At 33.2% G+C, this 11,909-nt stretch overlaps 1 long non-coding RNA gene and 1 other non-coding gene across 2 annotated transcripts; one reads left to right on the top strand and one right to left on the bottom strand.

Moving 5' to 3' along the window:
- The first annotated feature begins 295 nt into the window (after positions 1 to 295).
- LOC128279441 (uncharacterized) lies at positions 296 to 3,430 on the top strand. Its single transcript, XR_008269620.1, has 2 exons — positions 296 to 666; positions 2,289 to 3,430. It is a non-coding gene; the product is annotated as an uncharacterized LOC128279441 (long non-coding RNA).
- Positions 3,431 to 10,973: 7,543 nt separating this feature from the next.
- LOC128279605 (small nucleolar RNA R71) lies at positions 10,974 to 11,080 on the bottom strand. Its single transcript, XR_008269805.1, has one exon. It is a non-coding gene; the product is annotated as a small nucleolar RNA R71 (small nucleolar RNA).
- Positions 11,081 to 11,909: the final 829 nt, after the last annotated feature.

Here is an 11,909-nt window from a genome sequence, read left to right as displayed (position 1 = left end):
TCACACCCATATTTTTGAGATTTTTTATTTTTGTTTTTTTTTAATTAGGAATTGGTTTATTGGTTAAGTGTTGGTGAAACGTTCCTTGAAACCTAATTTCAAATTCCTCCCTCGCATCATTTTTATTATTTTGCAAATTTTGCCTCAAACCTATAACATCCTAATTTTTTGGTTTAAAACTGGTAAAATTATTTTAAGGATGAATAATTGGCCTAGTGGTTAAAGGAAAAATAAGGAAGCATGAAAATTAGATCAAAGTCCCAAGTTCAATTCCCTTCCTTTGCAAAATAGCTTAATTTTTGCTAAAATTTCTCTTTACCTTATTTTGTGCTGCCCAAACCTTGAACCCTAGTTATAAATACAACTTTTTCTTATATTTTTTAGCCTTTAATTCAAACTTCCCTACCCTAGTCGTTCACTCTCTTCCTCTCATCTTTTCTCTTCAATTTTATTTATTTATTTCTTTCTTTGTGTGCTGCCACCAAAGCCACCAAGATTCACCATTAATTTCTCTTCTTTTTAAAAGGGGTTCTTGTACCATTATTTTTGTTTTCTTTATGTCATTTTATCATAAAATTTTCAGCCTTAAATTTGAAATTTTAGCACTCAAGATCAGCCTCCATTGATGCCCAAAAGAACTCCATTGTCCTCTATCTTCTTTCTTGAGTAAGTGTCATTTTCTTTCATTTTTCTTGATGAATTTTTCAATAAAATAACCAATTTTCTAGATCTAGAATTGGGATTATTTTTGATTATTTTATTATTATTTTTACAGCCTTTCAAATTGTTTTCAATTGGCTTTTAAATCAGCCCCGATTTGCTATTGTTGATGGTGGTGTGTTACGCCTAGAGGCACCAGAAAGGGGCTACTATTTTCTTTAATTTTTATCATCTCTTTCCAGCAATATTTTGGTCCCAAGAACCCTTTATCATCAGCCTTCAATCATGTGTGCCTTAGGGAAATTCAATCTTGATCATTCGATAACACAAATCTAAAAATTCCAGAAGCGTAAATGTGGTAGGTTGTCGGCTAGTGCATAGTTTCGACTTAATTATTGGGGAAATTGATGATTGATGGAAGTAAAGAATTTTTTGATTGTATATATAATTATTTTTAAGTATTTAATGGTGTTAGGTGCCAATCCAAACTTCCCAAATTGACAGTGAAGTCTTTAAATGTTTGCACGTATGTTTCGCATCAAAATAGTGTAAGAGACCTAGTTAATTTGGATCTGAAAATATTGTCATAAATATGTTGTGTGATTTGAACCCATAAGAGGGTGTTTTAATGCTGATTAAAAGGTATATTAATTCAATAAAATATTTATTTTATATTTAGGCTCGGTTTAAGGTCTCTAGAGGAAACTATGGGTTTCGTCAGTGTGTTGTAGTAGTGTGAAAAATAAAGTGTGGGTTCTAACTCATTGACTTAAATGTTTTAATATTATTTTTTAAAATGATATAATTAATGTCTAAGCTTGCTGGTCGGGCTTGGCTAAATGAATAAGTAAGTAAATTGTAAGTGGTCGAACAAGGTACATTTCGAGCCCTAACTGTTTGACATGTTAGCAAAAATGTGAGTATGACTAAATAATTGTGTGATTGATATTTTTGTGGATGATTAGATGATATGATGCATGTTGATTGTATGTATAACATGATTCAGAATGAGAATGAGGATTACGCATGATATATTTGTATGAATGAGAGTGACTAAAAGTATTTGAAAATATGAGGGCGTGTTGATCATACCAAAAGAATGTGAAAGTATTGAATTCATGACTATGTATGAGATTGTATGACATCTTGCTTGTGCATTGGGATGGGATTGATATTGTGGTTGATGATGAAGTTCTGTGGAGATTTCGCGGCATATTATGTCTACATTTATTCGTAGTCAGTGCACTGCATTGGAGATTTGAGGAGTTTTTGGTGATTTTATCGTATTTATTCATTAAATGGAAGATTTTTTTGTAATTTTGTTCATTTAGTGGTTTTATCGTATCAAGCTTTGCTTGCATTCATTAGAGTTTGGCATACGAGTTCTAGGGAACATGTGGTGTGTAGCGGATGGTTTGGGTAGGAGCTTTTGTATTGCATCATTTGCATCACCCATGCTCATATACCGTTTAACATCGATTTGATAATGGCTACGTAATGATATGAAATTTCAATGATGGTTTTGTGTTCCTTTATTAATGATAATATGTTCACTCTATTTGATATTTGTGTTTGTTTAAATAGTTGTTTAACTCACACTGAGCATTCATGAGCTTACTCCCCTATAGTGTTTAACTTTTCAGGTAAACCTTGAAACTAGGACCAAACCTGACATACGAAGGATCACCTTGGACCTTAGTCTATTTTTAATAAGTTGTCTTCTCACATTATAATCTATCGATATAATGCAACTTATTATTAGTTAAATTTAGGCAATCAATGAGTCAATATTTGCTTATCCATTTTGTTTTTCATGAAAAAACAATTGAAACATTCATAAAGAGGATTTTAAATAAAAATATGGTAACGTTTATTTATCCAATAAATTCAGAAAATTACAAGTAGACTATGATGAAATCACTACGCAAAGAGTACAAATCCAAACATCAAAGGGGGATGAGGCCCCTTTCCTTGGCCATTTTTTCATCAAGTGGGATGATACCTCTTAGCTTCGCCATCATTAGGATCCAATGAAGGATCTGACTCCTTGCCTTAGCCATTTTCTCAACAAAGAGGATAAGACCTCTCACCTTGGTCTTTATTAGGATTTAGGGGGGACAAGGACCCTAGTAAGCTATCAAGCTGTATAAGGGATAGAAGAGTTTGGAAAATAAGTTGCTCTTCTTCTTTAACTCCCTTCATGCTTTCACTCAGGTGCTTCTGCTCATGCCCTTTTAATCAACAATGATAGGATTGTTGGGATCTAGTGCCCTTAGTGTGTAATTTTTCAAATAGTTTGGTTTAATAAAACTCCATTATTCACATTATTATTCTTTGTATTTGTTCTTAATGTTGGTTGCACGCAAAGCAAAATGTATAAGCAAATATTGACTCATTGATTATCTAATGTTTAACTAATATTAAGTTGCATAATATGGTTGAATCACAATGCGAGAAGACAACTTATATTAATAGGTAATCTAAATGGTCTATAGTTTAAAGAATCAAAATTGAGGGAATTGATTAAACAACTATTATGCCGTCTATCAAGTTCAATTTGAGACATAGGTGTAATTGTCTGGATTGAAGATACATCAAACAAGACCCAAGTTGAAATTATCCTAGTTCTATATATGGATTTATTCACTTGTGATGTTCATAGTGTGGCTTACCTCAATCCTAAGTATGTGATTGACTATATGTGCATGGCTCATATACTTTTATGTATTAAAAACCTAAGTTCAATTGATAAGAGAGCAAAAAGTTGGTACATTGGGTATATGACTTTTGCATGATATGACTTCATTTACAAAGGTGGAATTCATAGCCCATAAAAGGTAAATGGAATCCTCTCATAGGTAATATATGGTTTATGAAAATGTAATATGGAGATGAGTCCTTAGTCTATGACAAATAGTACTATATGCTAATAATAGGCTTTTTCATGGAGGAAGATGTAATGGTTACTATTAGATAAAATAAGATCATACTGGGTGAGCGGTTTAACCTAAAGAGATTAAATATATCTTATGAGGGTAACACACATAACAAGCTCATTGGATGAGCACATAGTAAGTTGCTTTTGTAATGTTATATAATAGGGAGAGTTTAGTCATAGTAGTTTTAGTGGATTGACTCCATGACTAAATAATGTTGTAATTAATAGACAAAATGTCGGAACATAATTACAAATTATTTGAGCTTTAATTATATATGTCCAATATGTCACTCAACTAGCTCAGCACAACCTTATATAGTTTTCATTTTAATCGATACGATGAATGAATGAAAATGATGAATTAGAGAAATAGACTGCATGTATCACTATTTGCAGTGAATAAGTTTGCTCATTGAGAGCAAGAGATAACTTAGAGATTAACTTAATTTTTTGAATTATTATTTAGTTGATTGTAATTAAATAATTTAAGTTTTGAGTAGAAAGTAAATTAACTAGTAATAGAATATTTATTGGACAAGAAAATTTAATTTATTTGCTCAAAGATTCTAGTATAATAAAGCTATCGGGACTTTAATAGAATAAAATTGAGTTGAGAAATTAATTTAAGCGAGTAAATTAATTAAATTTATTTTAATTAAGTAAATAATATTTTGGGTATAGAAAATCAGTTATGGGGTTGGATAAATTATATAAGTTGGTTAAAGGTTCAGATAACATATATAATTGTACTCAATACATGATACATACCCAATGACCCTTTTAGCATATGATGCGTGACAAACTTAGTTCCCAAAAGGGGGTGGTGCTTCCCATTGCATAGTGTTAAAACTAACATCGATAATAGAAATATAGAATGATCCCAAAGTAGAAATAAAAGAAAAATAAAACATAAAGGTTTTACATAGAAACCCTTTCAGAAAAAACCACGGGAAAATAAGGAGAAATTCACTAATGTTGAAAATTGAATGATACAAGAGGAGTTTTGACTACATCTATTTAAAGGTTGAAAAAACCTTATTATAATTAATGTCAAATAGATGAAGTGTGGTTCTATACGGATTCCCTTGGCCTTAAGCCCTACACAGATCCCCTAGTTTTACCACTGTATTTTCTTTAATAGGAATTTGGGTCACACAACTCTAACACATAGTCCTAAAGGGGCTGTATGTATTTTCTATTCTTTTCTAACTAGAACTCTATGGGCTAGGTCAAAATTTACATTCTTTAGCACAGTTACTCTGTAAAAAATTAGTGAGATTGCTTTCCTAAGTAAATTTTGTTTTTAGTAAAAACTCACGTTAGGTTTCCAGCCCATAGAGAGAAACTGATTTCTCCCACTGGAATATCAATAAATTTTAATTGTGTGAAATTGGTTCATGAATTTAGAGCTTACTCTCTAAGAAAATCAAGGGTTTGAGAATAACGAAAAAGATCGCATTGGTAGAAGCAGAGAAAAGACCAAATTCATTTAGCCCAAAACATGTGTACTAATTTGATAAGATTTATTGCTATAAATAACACAAAGATTTGGTCTTATAGAAAATTTAAATTTAAATCGAAAGTCTCCAACAATGATGTAGCTATTGTTACATAGACATCCAATAAGAAGGTTTAGGGAGCCATGTAAACTGAAAAATATATAGGATTTTTCCTATGTAATTTATGACCTTTTACTTAAATTAGTTGTTAAAACTAAGTAATTGTTTAATAAATTAATGAAATATGTGAAAATATGAAATTAGGACATAGAAGATATTAAAATGTAATTTTATACTTTATTATATAGTTTTCATGCATAAAATGGCTTATTTTATATTTATTTGAACATATTATATTTTTAAGACATGAAATGGGCCATGCATGATTAAATTAAATAATAAAATATAAAATTATATTTAATAATTCATTTTAAAATATTTCATTAATAATTTGGATTTTAATTAATTATTTAAATTGGATAAATTTTATTCTTTGGTCCTTTAATTTATTGATTTGTTTTGGATAGGTCTGATAGCTTTGTTGGATTACAAAAACCATCCAAATTGAAGACCAAGTCAACTCAATTTTGGCTACACATGGCTGTCCACATAAGCCCCTTTTTGGTTTAATTACACAAGTTCCTCGCAATGTTGAAGAAATTAGAGGTTTGTCCGAAGATTTACATTCGACCGAGTCTCAGTCTTGAGTTGTTATGGCATTTAAATTGCTTAAAAATCAAGCAAAATTCAAATCAAATCCATTAAGCATGGCCAGCCACTCATTGGAAAAGCTAGAGACTAAACCTCTCTTTTTTTAGCAAACTACCCTGCTCTCTTCACCTATAAATAAGACCTCATTTAATCCCTCATCCCTCATCCCTTATCATTCTTTTCTCTCTCAATTCTCTTTAGCATTTTTCATTCCCCACACCTAGCATCATCTCTTCATAGAGATTTTAACAATCAAGCCTCTTAAAGAGCCCTTGGTCGGCCACCTTGGAGAGCTATCAGGAAAGGAGCAAAGCGAAGGAGGGAAGAAGCCTCGTCGGTCAGAGTCTTGGGTGATAGCCACTCTGATTTGGGTTTAATATTTATTTTCTTTAATTTAATCCGAAAATGTTTGCTATGTGTTCTTTGTTCTTGTTTACAGCAATGTTAGCTTAATTTTGTTTAAGCTAGGATGATTGCTTTAATTAAATGATATTTATTTGATTCATGCTTATGATGTTTATGCCTCAATCAATCATGTTTTCAATTAAAATAAAGTCAGTATTTCATTCGTACGTGATTGAAATGTACATAAATTAGCTGAGCGATCCTAACCAGATGACGACTAGTGGACGCATAATTGAAATGTGCATGCTCAATTTAGATCCTAACCCGATTAAATTGCAGGTTGCATAACAACTCTAACCAAGCTCTATTATCTGCATAGTTTTTAGATTTGTGTGATTAAACTATTTCAAACCTAACACGTCCCTGTTACCGCACACGAATGCTAAGAAACCTTTAGTAAATAAGATCAGTAAAATGCGTATTTACTAAGTAAAGGATTCCGAAAGGACCTAATGTGGTTTCCAAACTTATGAAAGATCAAGTTGCCATGGAATGTTTTTTCGAATGTTATTAAGCATGTTGATAATAAATTGAGTTTAATTAAAGTAATTGTCCTAGTTTATTTATGTTATAATTGTTACAAATTGTGTTTAATTTTGCTAAAATTTATTCCATTCATATAGTTTGCATACTTAGGATAATTTGCATTAGGGATCATTGCATTATTTTAATATATTTAATTTTAATAATCACTTCTCAACCATATTGTTTTTTATTTTGTAACACCCCTTACCTGTATCCAAACCCGGGATAGGGTTCGAGGCATTACTGGACTTAAACATAAATAAACATACAAAATTGAGCCATGGAGTTTCATCCACATTTAAAACTTTTCAATCACATGCAAATTGTCCCTTATAAGGTCTACAAATCCTGAAACATACATCGGAAGCGATTCGGGACTAAACCAAGAACTTTCGGAACCTTTTTAACACTTAGAAAATTTTCTTATTTTTGGAGAGTCACACGCTCGTGTGGGGAGGCCGTGTGGTCACACATGCCTGTGTGACATGGGACACGCCCGTGTCCTCATCCCGTGTAACTCTCTAACTATGGCGTTATCAAGCAAATACGGTCACACGACCAAGTCACATGCCTGTGTGCTGAGGCCGTGTGGTGAATTAAATTACAAAAAATTAAGAGCAGACTTCACACGGCCTGGGCACATGCCCATGTCCTATGGCCGTATACTTCACATGGCTGAGACATACGGCCGTGTCTCTATCCATGTGTTTACTACTGGGTATTCTGTTTTGCATAATTAGGGTACAGGGACACACAGTCGGATCACACGCCCATGGGGCAGACCGTGTGTCACATACGGCCAAGACACATGCCCGTGTGTCTAACTGTGTGGACAATTTCTAGGCTATTTTCCAAGCCATTTGCCACTCTTAAGTACTCACAGACTTAGATCCTCTTCATGACATGCAATAAGACACTTTTAATCACTTAAGCAAACACATTCATGGTTAAATTATGACTTAACAATGTCAACATATCACCTATCCAAATTATAATACTTTCATATGGCATCCCACACCAATTTCATATTTGACTATTATCATTACTAACCTATTTTCAAGTTATACATTTGCACCACATTTATTGTCAAACACATTAATCATATTTCATACACCCAACATACATACCCTCTATCACACTCATTAACCATAAACAACTATGACCACATTAAAGCATAAGCACATTTACATGCATGCATCAATAATTAGGGTTACAACCCAAAATAATCAATATGAGCCACCTCTCATGGCCATATACAAAATAATCATAATAACATCATGAGCCAACACATTGGCTAATCAATATGACACATAACGAAAAGGCTAAGTCCTTATACATGCCATATCCAAAATGATAAAGGTAACTATACCCAAATGTTCAATTGATAGTGTGATCAAGTCTTTGACGTTCTTTGATCCCCAAGCTAGCTTGGCGAAACTATAAGAGATGGAAAAGAAAGGGGGTAAGCATAAAGCTTAGTAAGTTCACATGCAAATAAAAGGCAACTTAAACAAGCTTAAATCATGCATTTAACATAACAAACATAATCTTTCATGTTATCAATTCTCAAAAATATAAATACATGTTTTTACCATGAGCTCATCATATTTCATGTCATTCACATGAGTTCGATGTACATACCTGTGCCCACTTGCACATTATAACTTACTTTCGTGTCTTGATGCAATCGTTACGATTACTCATAGAACTTCTTTGAACTACCCATTGAACACTCAGAATACTATCGCATACATCGGAAGTTTGCACGTAAGTGCCTTATATGTAGCCAATGCTACTTCATATCTCAGATCGCATGTTGCTCGTTTACGAGCTACTCACGGGTCTACTCATGCAGCCTGTCAGGTATCAGAAACACATGCCGAAATACCTCGCCATCAATAAAATATACGAGACCAGTACCTGGACGCCAAGACATGTGTCAAATATATCACGAACTCAGACCACAACTCAATGAGTTCAGATGTTACATATATCATGAACTTAGACAACAACTCAATGAGTTCAAGTTACATAATTCCTAGTGACATGTCACTTGTATCCTAACTATTCCTAATGTTCAAATGGGATTCTTCGATGCCACATTTCTGTCGTTACATAATTCCTACTCGTTATGTCGATTTCAGGTTACATAATTCCTACATAATTCCTACTCAATGAGTTCAGGTTACATAATTCCTACTCGTTATGTCGATTTCAATATTCATAGCACCAATCACATACTCATGAAATAATCAAAGTATATTTCATGATAAAATTTAGGCAATAAACACATAATACAACAACATATCAATTATGTAAGTATTTATCATACATGCAATATTAAAGCATTCAAAGTATGGTACATGTTGCATTATTTGCAAATGAACTTACCTCAGTACAAAAATGATAGAAACGAGCCTAATCTTCATAAACATTATTTTTCCCTCGATCAAGACCCGAATCACGTTTTTCTTGATCTATAATACCAAATTCAGCTTGCTCAATACATACATTGCTCATATCGACCCATAACACATACTTTGGTAAAATTACCTATTTACCCCTAACTTTTTACATATTTACACTTTAGTCCCTAGGTCTGTAAAATGAAATGCATGCAATTTCTTGGTTACCCAAGCCTAGCCGAATCATATTCTATCTCATATCAGCCCATATTTTCCTTTATTTCACATTTCTACTACTCATTTTTACACCTTTTACAAACAATCCCTTTTTAGGTGTTTTCACTAAAAATCGCTTAGTAAAATATGTTTATCACACATCAAACATTCATATTCCTCCATTAAGCATCAAAATACAACCATGTTACACATGGTTCAAATTTCATACATGAATCCGTAGCACAAAATAATGGTAGAAATAGCTAGATCGGTTGATGACAACTTCAAAAATGTAAAGAACATTAAAAACGGGGCTACGGAGCACTTACAATCAAGTTTGAAAAGACGAATAAACCCTAGCTATGGTGACTCTTGGTATTTCGGCAAAGAAAAGAAGAAGATGGAAAAATTTTGCTTCATTTTTCCCTTTTTATTCTTTTATTTACCAAAAGACAAAAATGCCCTTAAGGCCTTTCTTTCAAATTTTTCCTATTCATGCCCATTTTTGTCCAAAACTTTAGAACTTGGTCAAATTTCCATTTAAGGGCCTCTAATTAATAATCCAATTCAATTTCATGCTTAATGCTTCTAGAACACAAGTTTAACAACTTATTCAATTTGGTCCCGAAAGTCAAATTGGACATCTTAGGCATAGAATTTCATCAAGAAATTTCACAAAAACATGCAATCATGTCATGGACCATCAAATAATAATAAAATAATTATTTCTATTTTGGATTTTTGGTCTTGAAATCACTGTTCTAACTAGACCCTAATTCGGGATGTTACATATTTACCAAGTTATTAGTATAATTTTACAATTAAGTCATTTAACACAAATACAATCCCTGTGGAGATGATAAATCGATACTTACTTATTACTTGATAATGACTGTGTACACTTGCACAAACCTACGCGTTACAAGTTTTTGGCACCGTTACCGGGGATTGTTAACTGTTGCCATAGTCATTTTTTTCGTGATATTATTTACTTCCAATTTGGTTTGTTTCTAGTATTACTAACTTATTATTTTAATTTTGTGAATTTCTTTTCAGGTGTTTATGAGCATAGATCAGATTATCAATTTACTCCTTGTAGACCTTGAAATTGAGCAAACTTTCAAAAAAAAGAAGACGTGAACAAACAGCTCAAAGGCAAGTCAAGATGGACCTTGGAAATCAGAATCAAGACCAAGGTAATGAAGCCAATCATGTCAAAATTCCATCCTCATTACCGATGATAGGGATTGATGCATCAGGCAATATATTGTGCCACTTTTTAGTGAGTTAAATCTAGGAATTAGAAGGTCAGATATTGAGGTAATCTAATTTGAATTGAAACCAGTGATGTTTCAAATGCTCCAAACGGTAGGCCAATTCAGTGGTATGCTCACGAAAGATCCACATCTCCATCTTTGATTGTTTATGGAGGTGAGTGATTCATTCAAGATAGCCGGCGTGACTGAAGACACACTGAGGTTGAAGTTGTTTCTGTATTCATTGCAAGATCGAGCACGAGCATGGCTAAATTCATTGCCACCAAGTTCTATTTTTACATGGCAAGAATTAGCAAAGAGATTTTTGGTTAAGTATTTCTGACCTAGCAAAAACGCTAAGTTAAGGAACGAGATCACAACTTTCCAACAATTGGATGACGAGTCTTTGTATAAGGATTGGGAGCGATTCAATGAGTTACTTCGAAAGTGCCTTCATCATGGGATTCCTCATTGTATCCAGTTGGAGACATCCTATAATGGTCTCAATGCACATACAAGATTGATGGTAGATGTTTCTGCGAATGGTGTAATTTTGTCTAAGTCTTATAATGAGGCTTATGAGATCTTTGAAAGGACCACGAGTAATAACTATCAATGGCCAACAAATCAAACAGCTTTAGGAAAACATGTAGTTGAGGTTCATAAAGTTGACGCCTTCACTTCTTTATCAGCTCAGGTATCGTCTATTTCCTCTATGTTAAAGCAGTTTGCCGCTAATAGTGCCAATAATTTTACAGCTTAGCCACCAAGTCTGTTTGAAGTAGTTTCCTATGTATACTTTGAGGAAGGTCATTCTTTTGACAATTATCCATCAAATTCTGAGTCAGTGTACTATGTGGAGAACGAACATCGAAATAGGAGTGGACTAGGACCCTAGTCCAACTTCTACAATCCTTCATGGCGTTATCATTCTAACTTTTTCTTAGAGCACCCAATGAAATAGACCAAACAACAACTTATTGCAGCATAGACCCAACCAATCTCAAGGGTTTAATCAGCAAGCTCTAAAACCACCTCAAGCCGAGGCATCAAATAGTTTGGAGAACTTGCTGAAAGCGTACATGGCAAAGAATGACACTTTGATCCTAAGCCAAGCAGTAACATGAAAAATTTGGAAAACCAATTGGCTTAGTTAGCTATGGAGCTTCGTAATAGACCACAAGGAACATTATTGAGCAATACTGAGAATCAAAGAAATTTGGGTAAAGAACATATCAAGACAGTGGTATTGTGAAGTGGTAAAATTCTAGAACCCTGATTGATTGATGTCAAA

Source organism: Gossypium arboreum, chromosome 8 (assembly GCF_025698485.1).
Source record: "Gossypium arboreum isolate Shixiya-1 chromosome 8, ASM2569848v2, whole genome shotgun sequence".
In the NCBI taxonomy this organism is placed as follows: domain Eukaryota; kingdom Viridiplantae; phylum Streptophyta; class Magnoliopsida; order Malvales; family Malvaceae; genus Gossypium; species Gossypium arboreum.
This window is presented reverse-complemented; position numbering and strand designations above follow the sequence as displayed.